Here is an 18,778-nt window from a genome sequence, read left to right as displayed (position 1 = left end):
TAAAGTGAATTATATGGTAAGAGTCCCCCACCAAGTCCAAATCAAATCATTTTACCTTTAAAGTATTTTCTAGTTTTTGCAGTGATCTTGTGAGTGGTTGAATCTGCTATTTTGTTATAATGTTCTGTTTTACACTGTGGCTATGTCTACACTGGCATGATTTTCCGGAAATGCTTTTAACGGAAAAGTTTTCCGTTAAAAGCATTTTCGGAAAAGCACGTCTAGATTGGCAGGACGCTTTTTCGCAAAAGCACTTTTTGTGGAAAAGCGTCCGTGGCCAATCTAGATGCGCTTTTCCGCAAAAAAGCCCCAATCGCCATTTTCGCGATCGGGGCTTTTTTGCAGAAAACAGTACTGTGCTGTTTACACTGGCCCTCTTGCGCAAATGATTTGTGCAAGAGGGCTTTTGCCCGAATGGGAGCAGCACAGTATTTCCGCAAGAACCCTGAAGATCTTACATGAAATCGTCAGCGTTCTTGCGGAAATTCAAGGGGCCAGTGTAGACAGCTGGCAAGTTTTTCCGCAAAAGCAGATGATTTTGCGGAAAAACTTGCCAGTCTAGACACAGCCTGTCAGTATATTAGCCCTGTAGAAGAGTCAAAGATAAAGATATTCAAGGCTCCAAGTGTTTATAGGCTAAAGGGAAAAAAGCACTATTTCTGAGGGACATCGCAGATTTGAAACTGGAACACATACATTTCACCTCCTCCTGACCTAATTTTTCACAATAGGGAGATTCTGAGCTGTCCAAGAAAGAGTCATGCTCTTTAGAATGGTAAAAATCAGGATATACAGGTGTGCAGATTTTAAATTTTGTCTGAAGATACTTCAGAAAGCTTCTTCCATTCATTCAAATGCACACAGAAAAGGATGTTTAAAACAAACAGGAATTTGACATCAACACACCCAAAAAAACCCAAACCCCACAAATATATTCACTAATGCCATGAGTTAATCTGTAAATAATTAGTGCCTATATACTTCATCCACCAGTCTATATAAAGTCATTTATTTAGAACTTGTGATCTCTTAAATATCATGTAATTTTGTCACATTCACATATAGAAGATGCAAATTAAAAAAAAAAGTCACATGAGAATTGGGTCAGGAACTACATGGTAGTTCTAACGGTATTCAAAAAAGTAGTTCAAAAAAGAACTAGATAAATTCATGGCGGTTAGGTCCATCAATGGCGTCCCTAGCCTCTGTTTGTCAGAGGCTGGAAATGGCTGACAGAAGGATCACTTGATTACCTGTTCTGTTCACTCTCTCTGTTGCCACTCCCTCTGTCGCCACTGTTGGAAGACAGGATACTGAGCTAGACAGACATTTGGTCTGATCCAATATGGCTGTTTTTTTGTTTAGTATTGGAGAACCCAACTATAAATATGCTAGACATGGCTAACACATAGTTCTTCTTACAGTGTAGACAGTGAGGCTTTCTTCGGACAACTGAGCGAAGCTTCCAGATCGCAGGCCCTGGTTCTTGTGGGGGACTTTAATCACCCTGACATCTGCTGGGAAACCTATACGGCAGTACACAGGCAATCCAGGAAGTTTTTGGAGAATGTTGGGGATAACTTCTTGACACAGGTGCTGAAGGATCCGACCAGGGGCCGTGCGCAGCTTGACCTTCTGCTCACAAACAGGGAGGAACTAATAGGGGAAGTGGAGGTGGGTGACAACCTGGGAAGCAGTGATCATGAGATGGTAGATTTCAGGATCCTGACCAAAGGAAGGAAAGAGTAGTAAAGTACACACCTTGGACTTCAAAAAAGCAGACTTTGGACTCCCTCCGAGATCTGATGGGCAGAATCCCCTGGGATGTTAACATGAAGGGGAAAGGAGTCCAGGACAGCTGGCAGTATTTTAAAGAGCCTTATTGAAGGCACAGAAAGAAGCCATCTCGACGCGTAGCAAGAGAGGCAAACATGGTAGGAAACCGGACTGGCTTACAGGGGAAATCCTTGGTGAACTTAAGCACAAAAAGGAAGCTTACAAAGAGTGGAAACTTGGACAAATGACCAGGGAAGAGTTTAAAGGTATAGCTCGAGAATGCCGAGGGGTTATCAGGAAGGCGAAAGCGCAAATGGAATTGCGACTGGCTAAGGATGTGAAGGATAACAAGAGAGGTTTCTACAGGCATGTTAACAAGAAGAAGGTGATCAGAGAGGGTGTGCGGCCCCTAATGGATGAAGGAGGTAACCTAGTGACAGATTATGTGGGGAAAGCTGAAGTACTCAATGCTTTCTTTGCCTCTGTATTCACGGACAAGGTCGGCTCCTGGACTTCTGCGCTAAGTGATGCAAGATGGGATGAAGATGGACAGCCCATGGTGGGTAAAGAACAGGTTAGGAACTATTTAGAAAAGCTAAACATACACAAATCCATGGGTCCGGACTTAGTGCATCCGAGGGTACTGAGGGAGTTGGCAAATGTCATTGTGGAGCCTTTGGCTATTATCTTTGAAAAGTCGTGGAGATCGGGAGAAATCCCGGATGACTGGAAAAGGCAAAATGTAGTGCCCATCTTCAAAAAAGGGAAGAAGGATGATCCAGGGAACCATAGGCCGGTCAGTCTTACCTCGGTTCCAGGAAAAATCATGGAAGGGATCCTTAAGGAATCCATATTGAGGCACTTGGATGAGAGGAAAGTGATTAGGAATAGTCAGCATGGATTCACAAAGGGCAAGTCGTGCCTGACCAATCTGATTAGCTTCTATGATGAAGTAACTGGCTCGGTGGACATGGGGAAGTCAGTGGATGTTATATACCTTGACTTTAGCAAGGCTTTTGATACGGTCTCCCACAATATTCTTGCCAGCAAGTTAAGGGATTGTGGATTGGATAAATGGACGGTAAGATGGATAGAAGGCCGGGCCCAGCGGGTAGTGATCAATGGCTCGATGTCAAGATGGCGGTTGGTTTCTAGCGGAGTGCCCCAAGGTTCGGTTCTAGGACCGGTTTTGTTCAATATCTTTATTAATGACCTGGATGAGGGGATGGATTGCACCCTCAGCAAGTGTGCGGATGACACTAAGCTGGGGGGAGAGGTAGATACCCTTAAGGGCAGAGATAGGGTACAGAATGACTTAGACAAATTGGAGGATTGGGCCATAAGAAATCTCATGAGGTTCAACAAGGACAAGTGTAGAGTCCTGCACTTGGGACGGAAGAATCCCAAGCATAGTTACAAGCTGGGGACCAACCGGTTAAGTAGTAGTTCTGCAGAAAAGGACCTGGGGGTTACAGTGGATGAGAAGCTAGATGTGAGTCAACAGTGTGCCCTTGTAGCCAAGAAGGCTAATGGCATATTAGGTTGCATTAAGAGGAGCATTGCCAGCAGATCCAGAGATGTCATCATTCCCCTTTATTCGGCTTTGGTGAGGCCGCATCTGGAGTATTGTGTCCAGTTCTGGCCCCCCCCCCCCCCACTACAAAAAGGATCTGGACGCATTGGAGAGGGTCCAGCGGAGGGCAACCAAAATGATTAGGGGGCTGGAGCATATGACTTATGAGGAGAGGCTGAGGGACTTGGGTTTGTTTAGTCTGCAGTAGCAAAGAGTGAGGGGGGATTTGATAGCAGCCTTCAACTTCCTGAAGGGAGGTTCCAAAGAGGATGGAGAGAGGCTGTTCTCAGTAGTGACAGATGGCAGAACAAGGAGCAATGGTCTCAAGTTGTGGTGGGAGAGGTCCAGGTTGGATATTAGGAAAAACTATTTCACTAGGAGGGTGGTGAAGCACTGGAATGGGTTACCTAGGGAAGTAGTGGAGTCTCCATCCCTAGAGGTGTTTAAGTCTCGGCTTGACAAAGCCCTGGCCGGGTTGATTTAGTTGGAACTGGTCCTGCCTAGAGCAGGGGGCTGGACTTGATGACCTTCTGAGGTCTCTTCCAGTTCTATGATTCTATGATAGGATGGAATAATATTTTCAATTATGCTACAGCTCTGCAGAATGCAAAGCTGAAGCATTCTACGGTTTGCCCACCTGCTTCGAGCCCAGCTGCACAATAGAGTCTTGTTTATATTAGGGGCTTTTAGCAAAAAAGAAAAAAAAAATCCTCAGCCTTGCTTCCACCGATTCAACAGTTTCAATGGGAGCTGTAGCATAGAAAAGCATCTTTAAGAGCATGTCAATCACACCTAGTTTTTAGCATTGCCAGAGGGAATATTCTACAAAAATGAAAACAGAGTGGGCAGGATTTAAAACAGAGCCATTTTTTTTTTTACCACTTTCGGGGACTTCTGCATGCTGTTAGTGAGTACTCTGAAATAATGGGACTTGCAATGTAGATGGGAGAGACGAAAAACAGATACAGCAGCCTTGCTTATTTTGTAACTATAAACAGTATGGCCCAGATTTTTTAAAAAGTATATAGGCATGGTGCTAAGCACTGGAATATTAACTGACCTAGGAGCCTAAATCTCATTTTCATATAATTTACACACTTATGAGCCTAATAATCCTAAAACTGCACTTCTAACTTTAGGGGAGAGTTGATTATGCAGACAAAATCTTGGGGCACACTTGTATATGAATATTTCCTTACTACTCACAGGTAAGTCAGTCAGAATAACTCAGTCCATAGCCACGGTTCTTCTCTTGTTAAATCAACTACTATGCAATAGTACAGCACAATTTCAAGCTTTTGATTAAAATATTAGCTCCACTCATCCTGGATAGACAATGAAACAAGAACTGTATAAAACCTTTGCAATGATTAGAGACTCATGCTACATTTTTTAAAGCTTTCCTTTTTTTCCTCTTCCCCCCTCTTCCCCCTCCCCGAGCACAAGGGGGGACAGCAGCCATGCATACCAGGACACGACTTGCTTTTGATCCCGTTCCCCGGAAGCTAAGGGAGTGTGGGGAAAGTGCTTGCATGGTGTGCATGCCTCTCATACCTGGGCTGATGAATGAGAGACATGCACAGGATGCAAGCACTTTCCCCTTGCTCTCTTAGGGTATGTCTAGACAACATGGCTCTGTCGACGGAGCCATGTAGATGAGTTTACTAGACATAGGAAAATGAAGCGGCGATTTAAATAATTGCCACTTCATTTACATAAAAATGGCCACCACACTGTGCCAATCAGCTGTTTGGTGGCACAGCGGGGCAGTCTGGACTTACCACGGTCAACAAGGGAAGCCTTTGTCAGCCGCTCCGGTAAACCTCATTTCACAAGGCATACCAGATTGGTTGACAAAGCCTTCCTTTGTCGACTGCGGCGCGTCCAGACTGCCCTGCTGTACCACCAGACAGCTGATCGGCACAGCGTGGCAGCCATTTTGATGTAAATGAAGCTGCAATTATTTAAATCGCTGCTTCATTTTCCTATGTCTAGTAAACTTATCTACATGACTCCGTTGATGGAGCCATGTAGTCTAGATCAGTGGTCCCCAACCTTTAGAGACTCCCGGGCGCCTGGGAAGTGAGGCCACTCATGCGCCGGGAGCCCGGGAGGTGGGGGCCACTCACGCGCCGGGCGCCCGGGGGCACGCCAGGGGACTGGGATGCCCTTGCACCCGGCACTGGCGTGTGCCGTAGGGCCGGGGCTGAGGCCGCCCGAGCGCCTCGTGCCGTGGGCCCGGGGCCGGCGCTGCCGCCCGAGCCACGTGCCTGGGGCCAGCACCGGTGCCGCGCGAGCACCGCACACCCGAGCGCCCGCATGTGCCCTGTGGCTGAGGCTGCCCAAGCGCCATGCACTCAGAGCCGGTGCGTGTCGCGCACCTGGGGCCGGCGCCTCCCGTGCGCCGGGGGCGGGGCGGGGCCGGCCGCCCACGAATGCCCCGGCGGGCGCCATGGCACCCGCGGGCACCGCGTTGGGGACCACTGGTCTAGACATACCCTTAGTGTCCAGGAAACGAGATCAAAAGCAAGCTATGTCCCGGCATGCACAACTACTGTCCCTCTCCCTGCTACTCCCCCGCACTCCCAAAGTTCTGTCCTTGCCTCCGACCCTCCCAAAGTTCTGTCCTGTAGGAGCTGGCAGCTCCAGAGTTCCCTTTGGCCATGAGAGCCCCCTGACTCTGTGGATGGGCAGAGGACGGAGGGGGCAGGAATTGTTGAAGCAACGTGGGTGAATAGAAGCCAATGGGAACTGAGAAGCTCCATGCCCTGCAGTCCGCATGTCACTCAGCCCATCCTGAAGCTGACAAGCTGCGACCATACTCTGGAGTCAACATATAAACGGGTCAGTCACATTTTACCATTTTTTTCCCCTCTTATTTAAATATGTCACCCCACTCTAACCATTCCAAAGCTATTAAAAGTGGCAGGAAGGGTTTAGTTGGGCCACTAGCAAAAATGGATGGTGGATCCAATAAAATTTTATTCAATAAAAATATATGGCATCTCAAAGTTGCTACATTTCACTGTGGACACGGTGTATTAGCTCTCAATACTACTATATTTGTTTTGGTAACATGAACTATTATACACTTCAAATGATGATCAGGTAATGGAATGTTTGAAAACAGCTATACTGTTTGGGGGTCGGTAAAATTGTAATAGATTGAAAAGGAGTCCGTATGCTTGAAAAGGTTGGGAACCACTAGTCTACTTCTTAAATTAGCTACACTTCAGTTAGTGCTAGTTAGCAATAGTAAAGCTAAGACAGATACATCTGATCACTGCTCATCCATCCCCACCTTTATATTCATCACATCAGCTAGTCTGCGCTTTTATAACTACAACACTTCCCTCTTAGGAGTTGTTGCCCTAGCTGATTCTCTCTCAGATATGGTCTAGAGAAGGCTTTAAATACATCTTTAAAAGATATTTTTATATCTTAAAAAAAGATATTTAACTGTCCTATCTTCCCTTTATTATATCATTTTTCTTGCAATCCTGAAAATGAATTTTAATTCCTTTAAAAAAAAACAAAAAACTTTCATTTAGCAAATATTTTGTTCCAGTGATTCTAGAACTGTGGTCCCCAACACGGTGCCCGCCAGGTGCTCAGGGCTGGCCTGGCCCCGGGTACATGGCGTGGCACTTGCGGGGAGTGTCGGCCCCGGGCGCACGCCGCTTGCGGGGGGGGAGGGCGTGAAGCGCCGGTCCCAGTCCCGGCCCCGTGCGCGTGGCTATGGGGGAGGCCCTGGGCGCGTGGCTATGGGGGAGGCCCCGGCCCCGGGCATGCGGCTATGGGGGGGGGCGGGCACGCAAGTGTCCCCACCCCCTGGCGCCCGGCGGGCGAACGGCCACGACCCCTGGCGCCCGACAACCTCAAAAGGTTGGGGACCACTATTCTAGAACAAACCATCATGTCTTCATGTTGCTTGCTTTCTTGTTTATGCACCAGCATAATTAATAGGAATAGGAATCAAAAGCTTCAGGGGGTAGCCAAATTAGTCTTTACAGGATATACCAGACTATTAGGAATAGGAATATGCACCTCACTTTGAGATCTAGTAATGAAAAGTGTTCTACAAGAACTTGATATTATTAATACTTCATCTATAAAATAGGTAAGAGCTAATTTCTGCTGAAGGGCCAGAAAAGCATAAGAAAGTAGCATTAAGGATTTATATGTAGAACCATCAATATAAGGGGCTATTTGCATTTATTACTCCAGGTCCCTTTTTGCTGCTCTAAGAAATCTGTATAGTTTAGCTGCTGTATAACATAAGCAAATAATACTAATCAGCTGTGTTAAAATATTTCTTACCTTGGGAAATTATTTTGAAGAGCTGATATACTTGGTGAATGATTAAGTACAGTTCTTTTAAATTCGGCTCAAGGACAAATCCTAATTTACCATATCAAGCATTTGTTTTGTGCAAATAGTCCATGTGTCAAGACATAATACAACATGTTGACACAAAAGAGTGCATATTTAAAGACTCATGCAGCTGGACAAGTTTCAGCTTTCATGTGGGAACACAACACCATTCTCAGACAGGACATTCTGGACTTATGTGGGTCATTTTACCCATTATTTCCCACAAAGGAATCAGTAGCATCAGAAATATATTTACATAAGCTGCTGAGTGATTAATTTCATTATCAGGCAAGGACAGAACCAGTACGTCTTTGCGATAATTGTAAGCACAGAACATCCAGAAACAATCCAATCTTCTTCAAGTTAAAAATGAGGTCACTAGGTAAGGCGTATTCTCCCTGGGTCCAGAAAAATCTCTAGGTAGTTTGGCCAATGTCACCCAAGTACGATCAAAACTTACAACCAGTCTTTTCCTACCAAATCTGCTTGGTAGGCAACCTGGCAATCAGGGTTTCAATGGCTGGCAAATGCATAGTGCTCATGGATAAAAAGGAAAAGGAGGAAATGAGTGGCTGGTGGCAAGTAAAGTCCTGCTTTCAAAGAGAATATGTGAGATGCTTGGAAAAGAGAAGATTTTGCTTTGCATAAGAATAAGCCTTAGAAAGGGAAGAAGAGCATCACGGTTTGTTTGTGTTTTCAAGGGAAAAACTCTCACTTTTTATCTTTAGCTGTGCTCCAGCTGGGTGCAGTAGTCCAGAGGGACTTCTACTTCCCTTTCTCTCTCAACGTACACAGCACCCCTAGAAATCTCTTTTTTAAATCATGAATTAGTCTCCCCCACTCCAAAAATCCCCCGTAAGACTGGCTTATAAATAATGAGATTTTTTTTTAAATCATAATACATTTTAGGTTATTTTTATTTACCTCTATTTTTTTTAAAGCTTTTAGGGTTAATGTTTTCAAACTCTTACTCACAATCATGAGGGTTAGAAGTTTTCATTTTTTTTAAAAAAAGTACATTGTGATTCCTATTTAGTCCTTTGACTCCAGGAGCTGGGACATTAAGGAAAATGCCAACTATCATGAAACCCATGATAAATTTATGAGATATGGCACCACTGCTTTCTCGGCTCTTCAAGGGGTTACGGACAGGTGGGCTCACTGCCCTCCAATTCCACACTCCAGAATCTTCAGTGGGAGAGGAAGGGAATTCCCTCCCCCTTTCATTTGAAGGAGGATCCAGAAAGGCTCCAACAGTGCCCACTACCCCCCCCCCCCCCCCCCATCCTATGGATCCCTTAAGTATTTGTTTAGCTGCTATAGTTTATCTTTCACTTCAGCCTTCTGATAGACCCACAGGAAGTTCAGTACACATATGCATGGGTTTTTTTTTTTGGCCTGCTGTGCCTGTTGAAAGTTGGACCTCAAAAAAGGCGCTGGTTTTGCTTATTTCACAGGTTGATATCGGAGAGTATTTCAAGGATAAAAGTTGAGAGCGGGGGTTGGATTGTTTGTTTTGTACTGTCCTGGGAAGCATCAGATTCAAGGGTACACTATATAAATTGTGAAGGCCCAGAATTTTCACATGAACTTGGTCTCCCATCTCTATCTACAAATTGTCCGAAGCTGCTTGTGCACTGAATGGTCAAGATACATAATTAATCAATAGAAATCATTCCCAATCCATCAGTATTAGCAGACAAATAGCAATTAATAATGTTACAATGAGAAACTTGCCTGAGTCTGTATGAAGAGGAAAACAATTTGATAAGGCAATGGAATTTTGTTCAAAGCTTCTGAAGGATAAACAACAATGGGGAGGGGAAGCTATTTTTAAAATTCCTAAATGTACCTTGATATTGTCCTGTCAAGTCTGCAGAGGCATGACCTTGTGATGAATAAATGGCTTTGGGTTTGTTTCACATGCAAATTCCTGGGATTTGTGTCAAGTTTTTTTTCCTTCTTCTGCTGCTTCTTTTAAAAGCAGAAGAAAACATTTGTTTTCCTTGTCATGTCCTGGCCCGTTTATTCATCATTACACAAATTTCTCTTTGAAAAACTCACTCTGCACTGCACAACATTCACAGTGGTCTTTTTGCTAACTCCCAAATGCAGCAAAGGTTCTGCCAGGAATGGTAACAGCACCTAAACTTCTAAAGTCTCATTGACATGCCCATCAACAAGAGAGGTGTCAAATGCGCCAATACATATTTGTCTACAATATACAAAAAGAGGAAAAATAACAAAAGCTGGTTCCTTTCTCACTTGCACAGCAGAATCCCTGACAGAATTCATAACAACCAAGAGTGGATTCACTTCCAGAAAATACCTGAGTGAAAATTAACACAAGGATAATTGCAAACAATTGTAAGAGAACTTACAGTATTTAGAAAGACAATGGGAAAGAGCTGTTGCCTCCTCTCCTTTTTTTAAATGGTTGTCAGCTGAGCAGGAAACCACAGGAAGGGCTTTTACTTTCCCTCTCTCCCCTCACTTCATTTACTCCTGGAGCTCTGCAGTCTGAAGAGAGCTGAAAGTTAAATCTTCATCCCCTTGTATTTACAAGTGGTATATCCAATTCTCTTTGGAGACATACCAATGATGTAATAAAAATTAGCAAAGGAAAAACAATCTAGCTTGAGCCTGAATCTTCTTAACCCAGGATTTTCTGTTCAAGCTGTTCATATGTCAGTTGCTTCCACGTCCAGTGCATTAAGTCATCTGTTTTTCATAAACTGAAAATTACTGCTAAAACTGGATGGAATATATTGCCTGCCTTGCTCGCATTCTCCAAGCACTGGCCCTGCAACTAATCAAAGGTACAAAGACAGAAAAGCAACAGCCAGCTTTCCCACCCTGTGCTAAAATGGTCTCATAAGTGCAGATGACTAAATACTCCTGTAGGTATCCTCCAAAAACAGACCAATACGGTTATGAATAAATGTATAAAGCATTGGCCCATTTTCACTCCTGCACCAAGCAAACTACTCTCCCTGCCCCATAAACACAAACAGCCCTTCCAGAAGAAAAAGATCTAAACCATTGACTAGAGACTTAAAAATAGCCCATTATTTATAAATGGGTAAGTGAATTTGGGGACCAACATGGAAGTCTTTCTTGGACTGGCAAATTCTCTCTCAGGTCTAGGGAGGGACCCCAGGACTTAGCCCCGCAGCTAGTAATTATTAGGCTGAGTATCTCTTACCAAAAGGCAACAAACAAGTAAAATTTTGAAACAAAATACAGGACTATGTAGCACTTTAAAGACTAACAACCTAATTCTTGTTGAAAGTCAATAGAATCCTGAGTCACTCATGCATTTTTCAAAAATTTACCCATATCTTCAATCCCTCAGTTGTTCAGTTAATATAAATATGCAAAAGTCTGATTATTTATGAACATTTTTCTGATACTTTAGGGTTTACATATAATCTGCAAAATATTTTTTATTGATTTCTGCTATTCTATCATGGATAAAGAAGGGTTGACAGTAGCAGAATTGCATTTCATTTAGGAGGAGGTTTAGAAATACTAGGAATGTAAGGTCTGATCTAGTATTCCTGGAAGACCTGCAAAAAGTCTTTGAGTGTGTGTATTAGGCGTAGTCAGACTTTAGTTAAGGGACAAATGTTAAACTATTAACAGAAACATCCTTCTTCCAAAGCATCAATTAGATTAACAAAAAAAAAAAAACCAAAAAAAAACCTTTATAAAGTCTGACTAAAAACTTCTCCCATTTGCTAACTTTCCATTTCATGTAATATAAGGATTCCACTAGTTATTGGCTAATTACTGTGGACTTTTCTAGTAAAGATGGCACATGGATTTCTAATGTAAAAAATCCCAATCGAATCCACAAACAAACAATACTACAACAACAAAAATTAGGCAATCTTTAAACATTCAGGAAAACAGAGACTATTTCCCTTTTCCTTCCCTCCCTCTTTTCTTGAAAAAAAAAAATCCACCTTTAAATTCATTTAATTTTAAAAAGCCCAGCCCTAAAAAAGCAAAACTAGGTCTCCTTTAAATGTATTACAATTAAAAATAAACAACAAAAACACCTACCATATCCAAATATTCTGACACCAAGAAACCATCAAGCATGTGTTAAAAAAATGTAGAAGAGGCTCTGGCTGCATTTTAGCTTTTCCTCTTATCACACAGTCCCCACCTCAACCAATATACAAGCTAAAAATGAGATCACACTTTAAATGCCACTGCCATAAACTGAGCTGAAAGAGCTTTTTGGGAGGGGTAGATTTGAAAAGTGGTTAGTGTTTTATATAAATAAAAGTAAATGGAAACAGTTGGCAGCTGTGAGTCATCCCATCACTAGTAAATGAATGGGATAAAAGGACTTCATTTTTCTAAGCACTTACAGTTTTAATGTAGCCAAAATCCCTAACCCTGGTGTAGTAACTTGTAAGCCAGAAAGTTTTTTCACTTTAGAAGATGAAGTACTCCTTTCAGCATGGCTTGCTCGACAAAGCCGACCATCTCCCTGTTGTTACGGTATAGAGCATATTCAATTATTTCCCTTTGTATGGTCTCTCAAACTTTCATTGACAATTGCAGTGTTATTGTAGTTGCATTGGCCCTAGAATACTCGAGAGACAAGGTGGAAGAGGTAATATTGCTCAATAAAAGATATGACCGTATCCACTTTGTGTCTCAAACTTTGTTTGAGAAATTAAAGTGAATGCAATTAACCCTTCTAGTCTCCTTACTTTATTGCTTGGAGACCAACATTTTTATGGGAAAAAATAGTGCTTCTTTTATTTCCTTTACTTCTCCCCAGAACTCTATCATCATTCACACTGACTAGCCAGCTTGCAATATTGCCTACACCTGGCTTACCCTACATGGTTAGGTCAACATAGGTCAATGTAAACTGCCTTGCATCGACCTAGCTATGGAAGCATCTTCACTGAAATTTGGCTCCCACCTACATAAGTGCCTCTATACACCAATTTAGTAATACCCCGCCCCGAGTGGCATAGAGACATGGTCCATGTTATTAGGTTGATACAGTATCAGTGAAGACACTGCATTGCTCATGTCAACTTTTACTGGACTCCGAAAGCCATCCCACAGCTACAGCTGTAGCGCAAAAAGGAATGTGTGGACATTCTGCAGGGGTTTCTTGCGCAAATAGAGCCTATCCGAAAAAGCACAGGTGCTATGAATGACCATCAGAGCTTTCTTGCACAAGAGCATCCATGCAGTGTGGACACTTTCTTGTACAAAAGCAAGGTGTGGACGTGCTTTTGCTCAAGAACTCTTCCTCAAAAGACTTCTTGCGCAAAAACCCTGCAATATAGATATAGCCACAGTGTCCAACACTGACAATACCATTGACACAAGCACTCTTGGTGAGGACATACACTCCCGGCACAGGGAGCCAAGGGCATGGCTGACATAGATTAGGGTGGACATAGCCATAGTTTCTCTTTCCCTCATCAAGGCCTAAATCAGTCATCGGCGAAGTTCTCACCTCCATCTGTACCCCTCCCTTGATACTATGCTCTATAGAGGCTTGCTACCTGGTTTCATAACCTCTTTCCTCCACCCAAGAGTCTAGGCCTTCATTAGAAACTACCTTCCTATCTCACCGTCTAATAGTATCAATTTCCCTACTAGAGCAGCTCTGGCTCCATCCTCTCCAACATGCCTTTCTTTCTGTTTTCTGGCTGTGGAGGGGGTCATGGTTTTCTAGAGGAACTGGATGGTAAATGTTTACTAGTGCACTGGTAGAAGAGAAATATTTGTGAAAAGTTGTATCTGGGGAGACCTGAAGTATTAATAAAAGACCAGATGAATAAGTTGAATCTGAGAAACCATTTTCTTCCTGCCAAAATAATGACATTTTACATACACTAGGGGTATGTCTACATTGGCCCCTTCTCCGGAAGAGGCATGTTAAATTTCCAGCTTCAGAATAGGGAAATACGCGTGGGATTTAAATATCCCCCGTGGGATTTAAATAAACATGGCCGCCGCTTTTTTTCCGGCTTTGAAGTAGGAATAAGAGATCCTCCGGAAAAGGGCTTTATTTCGGAGGATCATGCCAGTCTAGACGCTTTTTTCCAGCTTTTCCCCAAGCCGGAAAAAAAGCAGCGGCCATGTTTATTTAAATCCCACGGGGGATATTTAAATCCCCCGCGCATTTCCCTATTCTGAAGCTGGTAATTAACATGCCTCTTCTGGAGAAGGGGCCAATGTAGACGTAGCCTAGGTATTAGCCTTTAAAATGCTAATTAAAATATTATTTTTTAAAATACATAATTTCAATGTTTTTGGATACAAACAGATTATCCTGATTTATTTTAAAATTAGATTTCCTTTGTTATTGAGTTACTGTAGTCCTACTTAACGGGATTGCAGCAGGTGCAGCTCATACACTGTTTATTAATTATTATAATTAATGTCTATTGCTGTAGCTCATTTTGGTAGGTGCTGTACAAATGCAGACCAAAAAAAATAAGACATACCAGTTGTGTATGTTATTTTATTAATGATTAACAGAAAATTGCATTACAACAAATAGAAAGTCAATCCCAGCAGTCAATGACTAACAGATGACAAAGTATGATGGGATGGTAGATGATATCTTAAAAAAAAAAAAAAAAAAAAAAAAAAAAAAAAAAAAAAGTCTATGTGGGACTAGATTCTCCTCTGACATTTATGTTAAAGCTAGATGGATTCCAAATAAATAAATGAAAGCAGATTTTCCTCCTTTCTGTTCTGTTTGCACTTCGCCACAGAGGTTGTTCTGGGGGTAAGTGACACTTAAAAGGTGAAGATACCATTTAATTTGGATCAGTAACAATGCCAGAATGTCTGCAGTTTCATTCTGCAGATTAACAAGGAAGGCTGATTCTCTCCCTTCTTCCCTCCCCCTGCCAATTGTGTGTTTGGCTTTAATTGACTGCTTGGTGGGCTCTATAACACGTTCATACAGATTTCAAGCTAGCCATAATAAAATGCATATACAGAATGTGAACATAATTCTGATAAACAGACCGATTTGCTTTTGCCCAAGCGCAATATGGAATCTTAGATCAATCTATTTATTCATGCATTCACTTTTACTGCTGAATGAATGTAGTCTTCTAGGTCTTGGCTCTGATAATTAACCCATTTTAGGTGAGAATTAGTTTTGGAATTTATTAGAAATAGTTACAGATTTTTCTGCTGGGTTACTTGGTGAATTTTGTTATTTCTGATATATATAACTTGTTTTCTGGCGAGAACAGGAAGAAGGTTTATGACCATCATTTTTTCTGGATTATGCGGGGAAAGTAATAGATTAAAAAAACCTCAGGAGGAAGAACTTTAAGGCTAGGCTGCCAGGTTCAAGAGAAAGAACCTCTAAGGCAATTTCTAACAAGATCTTGGCTGTCCCAACAATAGGGGAAACATAAAGGTGGCGTTGTGACAAATGTGTGTATTTTGGTAATATTTTAAGTATTTCCTTGCCCATCTCAGTTTCCTCTTGGCTTTGTTCTGCTGTGCATTGAGCATAAAGGGAAGGCATGAGGAGGAAACCAGAATCTCTAACTGGACAGAGGCAACACATGAATGGAGGATTCTGAAGAGACTATGGAAACCCCAGTCCTGGGACAGCCATGTCTCACAACCAATAGAGTTCTCCTGCCCCATCTCTCTGTAGGGAAGCAGAGCAAAGGATCCAAGAGAGCTATAAAAGAAAGGGGGAAATGTGTCAGGTATCTGGGCTGAGAGGAGGGGATCTCTTGGAACTGGAAGACAAAAGGGGAGCAGGGTTAATGGAGCCCTGGCTCTCACCAACAAATATACAGTAAAACTCCATTGATCCGGCATCCAATGCTCCAGCACTCCTGATGGTCCAGCACCATTGGGAACCCGGAAGTGCTCTGGGCAGCCGGACAATTGGAGCTGCTCTGTGCCCAGCTTCCCTGATTCAGCCGCTGCTGAAACTAACCAGCAGCTGAATCGGGGAAGCCAAGGGCAGAGCAGCTGGGGTGCTGCCGGGTTGGTCCCACAGTGCCGCCCCTCAGCGCTGCGAGACCAACACGGCAGCACCCCAGCTGCTCTGCCAAAGCCATCCCCGATTCAGCCGCTGCTGAAAGTGACCAGCAGCAGCTGAATCAGGGATGCCTGGGGTAGAGCCGGACTATTGGAAAGGGGGGTTATGAGGGATCTGGGGTGGCTTCCTCCCCTCCCACCCCACCCTGGACACCTCATAGCTCCCCCCCCCCCGATAGTCCGGCATATCTGATAATCCGGCACCCCCTGGGTCCTAAAGGTGCCAGATTATCGGAAGTTTACTGTATATAGAGAACAAGAAGAATGATTAAAGGTCTAGAGAACATGACCTGTGAAGGAAGACAAAAAATTGGGCTTGTTTAGTTTGGAAAGGAGAAGACAGAGCGGACACGATAGCAGTTTTCAGGTATCTAAAAGGGTGTCAGAAGGACAAGGGAGAAAAATTGTTCTCCTTCGCCTTGGCGGATAGGACAAGCAGCAATAGGCTTAAACTGCACTAAGGGAGGTTTAGGTTGGACATTAGGAAAAACTTCCTGTCAGGGTGGTTAAACACTGGAATAAATTGCCCAGGGAGGTTGTGAAATCTCCATCTCTGGAGATATTTAAGGGCAGGTTAGATAGACATCTATCAGGAATGGTCTAGACGGTGCTTGGTCCTGCCATGAGAGCAGGGGACTGGACTCAATGACCTATCGAGGTCCCTTTCAGTTCTAGTGTTCTATGATTCTATGATCCTAAGCCTGCCTCTCTCATGACTAATACATTCTTATATTGTTTTGAAAGGGCTGCCTGGTGTCACTGCAGATATGCGCTAAGAGCACTGTGAACTGAAGCTGTAGGAACAAGTCTCCCACAGAAGTCTGGCTTGCCCGGGATTCACTGAAGAGAACCCTGCTGGCATACAAAGATTCCATTTCAGAGTTTTAGAAGTTGTGGGCCTGCCCTGTGGAACTGTGAGGATCCTTGGGGTATGACACAGTAAGGTGACTGGCCAGAACACAGACCAGACCCCATTGGTAGTGGGTGAAGCTGCTGCTTGGGGAGGCAAGCTTCCCAGAGTATGGCCCCATGCATTGTCCATCCCTGCACTTCCTCGTTGTTTCCCTCTTCTCACCCATTCTAGCCAAATCCCTGAACCCAAATGTAGCAAATGACATTGGGGGAGGGGGAAACCCATTCTTTGAAAATGTCTTTCTAAAGAAAATGGAGCACGTTTTCCACTGCGTGCCAGATTGTAAAGATGGGACATGCAGGAGGTACCTAATTGAAAGCACTGCATTTGGGAATAAAAAGTGACAGTCACAGGTTTATATACTCTGAAGTTTGTCAGAGATTTATTTGTAAAAACTTCATAGTAAAGGCAACTCAGTTGTCCTGCTGAATACACCATTAAATATTATGGAATACACGATGCAGCCCTTCTTTGTTTTACATTTTCTATGTTAAATATATGCTTAAGCCTTCATAAAGTAATCATTCCAGATTGCTACATACTAAAACTCACTGAAACAAAGACAAAACAACAAGTGGTCTGGTAGCACTTTATAGACGAACAAAACATGTAGATGGTATTATGAGCTTTCGTAGACACGAAAGCTCATGATACCATCTACATGTTTTGTTCGTCTATAAAGTGCTACCAGACCATTCGTTGTTGTTTTTTCCTGTAACAGACTAACTTGGCTATCCCCCTGAAGCTCTTGAAACAAAGACCTTATTTTAAATTAATCAGAGCAATTTAATATGTTCATAACAGAGTTCATTGCTTTTAGAAAAATGGAACACTTGTTATGAAAAATCACACAAAATAAATTAGACATGTTAATGAAATTTCACCATATGTTTATGTTAAAATATATTTCTAAAGATTTTAGACCTAACAGAGGATTTTATGTAGAGTACTGGTGTTGGTGGAGGGTTCTCTGAAAACTAGTTAATCAAATAGTCAGAAGTCAAAGGGAAACTCATTTCTCCGGCTAGCTGAAAGAAAAGGAATGTTGTCCCTTTAAGGGCTCCCTTCAACCAGGGGAGGGAGCTGGGAGGGAATGAAAGGGGAGTAGGGATAGATAGAAAGGACAGGAAGATTTTGGAAGTAAGTACGTGAGAGATATACATGCAGCCCTTTTCCTTTCTAAGCCTGACAGAAAGATGGGGCCTCTTTTGTCTCTCATTACTACACACTTCACTCATGCCAACAGTTCAGTGGTTAATGGAAAGCTACTTCATTTTCTTTCACTTTCTTGGCCTTCTCATATTTAGTAAAGAAAAACATTTTTTTGCTTTGTACAATGGCACTCACTAGAATAGGGCGAATACTGAGTTCACCTCAACAGTATGCCTGATCCTTTTAAATTTTTTCCAGAAACTTTCAATTTTTGTATTTCAAAGAGGCTACGTCTACACTGGCCCCTTCTCCGGAAGAGGCATGCTAATTTTGAACTTTGGAATAGGGAAATCCGCGGGGGATTTAAATATCCCCCGCGGGATTTAAATAAACATGGCTGCTGCTTTTTTTCCGGCTTGGGGAAAAGCCGGAAAAGAGAGTCTAGACTGGCGCGATCCTCCGGAATAAAGCCCTTTTCCGGAGGATCTCTTATTCCTACTTGAAATTGCTTCCCCTAGGTCTTTTGGCTGGCAGCCATTTTGTGCCAGCAGCCTTGGGGTACCAGGTAAGCATGGAGACTAGGGTCAGGGAGCTGGGGGTGTTGGGGGGGGGGGGGACGAGGCCGGGCGCTGAGTGTTTGTAGGGTTGCCAGGTGCCCTGCATTTTTGCCTCCTGGCTGGGGAAAAATTCAGAGAATCTGATTTTTTTTTTACCGGATAGGAGGCGAAAATACCAGACTGTCCAGGTGAATACCGGACACCTGGCAACCGTAAGCACCATAGTTAATCCAATCTAACTTTATAGACTAAACCAACCCTGAGATTGAGTTTTCAAAACAAAAGTGAAAGAATTGGAACAGTATATGGCAGAAGATAAAACAGCATCTTGGAATTACATGTTGCAATCCTGTCTCAGTGTGT

General features: G+C 43.1%; 1 protein-coding gene across 12 annotated transcripts in view; it reads right to left on the bottom strand.

Moving 5' to 3' along the window:
* Positions 1–18,778, bottom strand: part of TRIM2 (tripartite motif containing 2) — a 120,948-nt gene that overhangs the window by 66,603 nt on the left and 35,567 nt on the right. For 2 of the 12 annotated variants that reach the window (XM_014574275.3, XM_075930074.1), the window contains one exon: positions 10,105–10,243. The exons of 7 other annotated variants lie outside the window; for them this stretch is intronic. The gene's annotated coding sequence lies outside the window, so the exon portion shown is untranslated. Of the gene's footprint in view, positions 1–10,104; positions 10,244–10,319; positions 10,338–11,791; positions 11,929–18,778 lie in introns of those variants that run through there. 3 more of the 12 variants (XM_075930071.1, XM_075930073.1, XM_075930075.1) reach the window with 3 other exon arrangements.

The sequence above is a fragment of the Pelodiscus sinensis genome, chromosome 5 (assembly GCF_049634645.1).
Source record: "Pelodiscus sinensis isolate JC-2024 chromosome 5, ASM4963464v1, whole genome shotgun sequence".
Taxonomy (NCBI): domain Eukaryota; kingdom Metazoa; phylum Chordata; order Testudines; family Trionychidae; genus Pelodiscus; species Pelodiscus sinensis.
Note: the sequence above shows the minus strand (reverse complement) of the source record. Positions and strands in the feature narration are given on the sequence as shown.